A 4,089-nucleotide genomic window follows, 5' to 3' on the forward strand; every position below is an offset into this window, starting at 1 on the left:
AAGAAATGAAAGAATGAGTAAATCAGTGGCAATAATATTGATGCCCTTTAATTTCATGACAGTTACCTACAGATTTGCAAGTGCTGGGATTGTATCATCTTTTCCATGGATTGTCCCTTTTGTTTCCACTGACACCTACAGTTGCAGGAATCTCACATAATGTTCCTGCTGGAGGCCTGCAGCGAACAGAATCTACTGACTACTAAGAAGTCCTTCACAAATTTGAGTTTCTGAAGCATGTATTTTGCTATTCGGCAGATTGCAGGGTAGACTGGTATCAGTGAAGGTGATTATTTTGTTCACTGATGAAGGATAACAGAGGTATGTGTAATTCTATAAGCTAAAAGCAGGAGAAGAATCCAAAAGGGTCATTTAGGAAAACAAATAGCTCATTTCAACACACACTTAAAAACAGCACTGTACTGGGATTCAGGGAATCTCTAGTTTAATTCTGCCAAAAAACTCTGATTGCCTGAGATTCTTGATCTATAAAATAGATTACAATAGGGTATTTCTATAAAGTGTTTTGAGATTTCTAAGTCAGTATTCCACATAAGGGAGACTTATTTCTTTTAGAGACAAAGCCTTTAGAGGTGAAATGTAATCTCTGCATAAATCAATCACAGTTTGCCAACTTGAAACATTTCATAATTGAGATTTACCATATATGGAACAATGCTGTATTTGCAAGCTGGCCTGAACAAGAATACTTTTTCTGGTGTGTAATTTCTATTGTTCACCTCTATTTATTATAAAGGAAATAGATCATATTGTACCAGACCCAAAGGTGGTATTAACTAGTAGACGCCTTTGCTATTGAAGTAATAAATTATCAAGTTTTATATCAGGTGTACTAAAGAGCAACTCTATGTTCATAGGCTGAATAAATGGAGCATTGTTTCAGAGAAGAGATTCTGATTCAGAAAGGTTTCCAAATTTCATTTCACTAAACTGATAAAAGAAAAACTTTTCCTTCTTTACTACATGATAACATACACAGAGAGAAAGTACACAGAGGTAGACATTCCCAGTAGACTACTGACCTGAGACAAGTAGGAAATAGTTGGAACTTCCACATTTATGTTATCACCAACTTTCCACATTTCATCTGAAAATAAATGTTCTTGCTGCTCTTGCGCTTAGACTCAGCAATACAACAGATGGAAAAAAAAAAAACAAAAACCTGTCTTTTTGCACTGATATATCAAATTGAATCAACTACACCTCTTACACATTGACTATGCTTCTTTTTTCCTCTCACTTTTTAGCCTATGTCATTTTACTTCCACGCAAAGAATTTGGCCCTTTGGTGCACTACAGAGAATTCAAGGGACTAACCTTTTAGTGTTGGGAAACAGCTAATGTTCTTGCCAGTGAGTTAAAGCTGGAGTATCCCTTTGTCATGGCCAAATTTATGACATGGATCAAAAACTATAAAAAGCTGTGTTGCATCCTGCCATTAAAGAAAATTAATATTTTCAGTGGTATGTTAACCAAAGTTTTTCCAGTGTCTCTCGTTAAAAGCAGATTGTTGACTTTTCATCCTAGTGTGCCAAACATTTTCACTGAAACCCTAACAAGACTTTCATCTTACAACCATTATTTCTTAATGGACTTGGATAGGGGTAGTGTACAGGAATGGATTTCCTTTTCAGCTCAGCGCAATGGCCTATCATTAGTGTGCTGGGTCTTGGAGAACCATTACACATGCAAACATTTAAAGTATTTCCAGGGTAACTACTTTTCTTTCCTGAAATGCAATTCATGTTTTATCTATTATATTTAAGCAACATTTGGTCACATTTTACCTTTCAAGTATGTCTAGTATGGTCACTTCTCATTCTGCTGTATAGTAAATGTCATAATAAATGAGATCATACACAAAAACATTTTTTTATGGAATGGATTTTGTAGAACTTTCCCCTCATCTTGGGCAATAAATCTGTCTCTAAAAACCACAAAGCCCAAACGTTGACCATTTGACAAGAATACTTTATGACGATATCACTTGCCACTTCTTATTGAGTAGATTATAGCCTTCATATTCAGACAAAAAATAAATAAAAAAAAAAGAAAAAAGGGAAAAAGGGAAAAAGAACTACTGTTTGCCTTTTTGGTGCTTCTATTTTTAGTAATTTTCTTTTCATCTGTGTTTTGCTACTGCAAAACTGCTATCTGTCATGAAACAGCACTCACATTGCAAGAATGTATTTTCTTTTCAATTTGACACCGGTGGTGTCAACTGCTTTCAAAAGTTGCCCATTCCTCCCGCTAAACCCTCTCATTCCTCATATGTATTTCTAAAGATTCCTTAACAATTACATACACAGATGCAGTTTTGGAAACTTTCAACCTTTGATGGTATTTTGAATCACGGCCCTATTGGCAGCGAACAAACTAAAAGTAACAACCCTGGAGTGTGATACCATCAGTTCTAAGAAGCTGTGTAATATTTATATGTCTTCATTCAGACTTCATATCAAATGTAACAGGCTTTGCAACCTTCATTAAGAAAAGCTGGCACCCAGAGGTTACCATATGTTCCTCTTTTTAGACTAGAGTTTAAGCGCAGATGTATATTTATTTTTCCACTCCGCAGTCCTCCTTGAACTGCTCTTACTGTGAAGCCAATGAAACCATTGCTTTAATCCCACTGGCCTTCGGGGTACATCATATGGTCCTTACTATTTAAGAATTCTTTTTAGTGTGCTTCCTATTTCCTTATTTCTGCAGTATTTCTAATGTCCTGTTTCAAGAGGCTTTGTTTTTCTATGGGCATCAGGGAAACTAAAACCTTGGTATCACGCTGAAGGTGTAACTAAAGCCAAATCTGCCTAAGTCAGATGCAGAACAGCTCATACACCACTGTCTCCCATCCACCTGGCATATTCTCAATTAGCTGAGCCATCCAGGACCGACTTCCTTTATTAATAGACTTGTCAGTAGCCATTTTTCAGTTAGGCTGCTCACAGTTCTAATCTGAAGCTCCTTCTTGTTTTCCAGTTATTGTTTATTTTTACAACACAGTTACTGAAGACATTCAAATTTTGAACATAAGGCTATTACTTAAGGCTCTTTGATAGGCACTTGCCACCCTATTTATAGCAGAAGGATGCATCAGAAATTTCTATTATTTCTCTTTCTGGCTTGTAACATTTCAAAATTTACTTCAGGACTGATTCGAACATTGTCTGAGTTTGTGAAAGAATCCCAAAAATAGTTGTGGGTTGTTTTTTTTTTTTTTTCAGATGAGGAACATATTCCAGTTCATTGGAACTATGGGCTCCACCCCACTGGGTTGATTCAGACATGTAACCTTTAGTCAGAATAGCAAATGTAGGGCATACTGGAGGCCTTAAGGTTATTGCTGAAAATAGCGGCTACAGATTTGGCCCCATTTTCTTCCTTTCCTTTCTGCATTGGATATTTTGCAGGAGATGAATTCCTCTGTGCTTGATAGTAGTCTATAAGATTAGACTTTTATACTATATTTTATACTTCAGCAAATCCCACAGAACTCATTCTGTTTTATGTTTCTTCTTATAGGAGACTATTATATGTAAGCTGAATCTCTTAACTATATCAAATCCAATATAAACACCCTCTTTATAAGACGCACCTCACTCTAATGCTCAGTGTGGAACTCCTAACAAAAATTATAAATGGAGTGCTTTGTTCGGGCATTTAACTCTTTCATTCCTAATATCAAATCACAATGTTTAAGCTGATTTTATTTTGCACTTGAAAATAAATATAAAGGGAAGCCATAACTTAACCCATATGAGCTGCTTGAGAATATCTGGGAGAAGATTTTAACGAGAGACAAAAATTAAGATGTGACTTAGCCAAAGGTTTGAGTTGGTTTAATCTCATTTTTTTTCAGAGGGGTGTCTGGGAAGTAATGGGGGGAAGGGGAACGTGCTAAAAGTTTGCTAATTGTTGGAGAATTCAAACCTGTTTTCATTTATTTGAAATTATTACATAATGGAAGCGGGACGCTATAATTCAACCCAAATGGACAACTTCAATAAGCGGGTGGAAATGATTCAATACATTAAAGAGAAGCTGTTTCAATAACAAATCTTTATT

This window comes from Numida meleagris, chromosome 2 (assembly GCF_002078875.1).
Source record: "Numida meleagris isolate 19003 breed g44 Domestic line chromosome 2, NumMel1.0, whole genome shotgun sequence".
Classification (NCBI taxonomy): Eukaryota; Metazoa; Chordata; class Aves; order Galliformes; family Numididae; genus Numida; species Numida meleagris.